The sequence below is a fragment of the Cynara cardunculus genome (assembly GCF_001531365.2).
Source record: "Cynara cardunculus var. scolymus isolate 2C chromosome LG 3, CcrdV1, whole genome shotgun sequence".
Classification (NCBI taxonomy): domain Eukaryota; kingdom Viridiplantae; phylum Streptophyta; class Magnoliopsida; order Asterales; family Asteraceae; genus Cynara; species Cynara cardunculus.
Window position 1 is genome coordinate 8,070,750 of NC_037530.1, and position 534 is coordinate 8,071,283.

Sequence of the window (534 nt, forward strand, 5' to 3'; positions counted from 1 at the left end):
TTAGTTTTTATGAAATAACCACATAAAATCACGATTTCTTCCTACCTATTTGAGTTATAACGTTTGGGTCATGGATTACCACCATCAAATAAACACTTTTACATGTTTTTGGTGTATAATCTCACCTTGAAACTCAAGATTTTTGAAACATGAAGAAAAGATGATAAAGAATGCAATAAAATGGGTTTTTCTCCCCAAAACATACAAAAAAAAGTAAAAGGAATGAAGGTATTACCTTGTATTGTTTGAGATTATTGTTGAAGCTTCAAAAACTTGCCAAGATGATGAAGATTATAATGAAAATCGGCTGAAATGAGGATGGAGAAGTGGATGATCTTCAAAGAGACTCTTGGGTTTAAGGAGAGAGAGAGGAGAGGGTTTTTGGAATTTGAATGAGAAATTATGAGGATTAAAGGGAAAATGAAAGTATTTATATGTGGGTTTAGGGAGGGAAATGGGGGGAGGATGGCCAGCCATAAGGGCCCAAGCCCACCCTCACACAATTTTTTTTTTATAAAAGAAAGCCCAAAAATG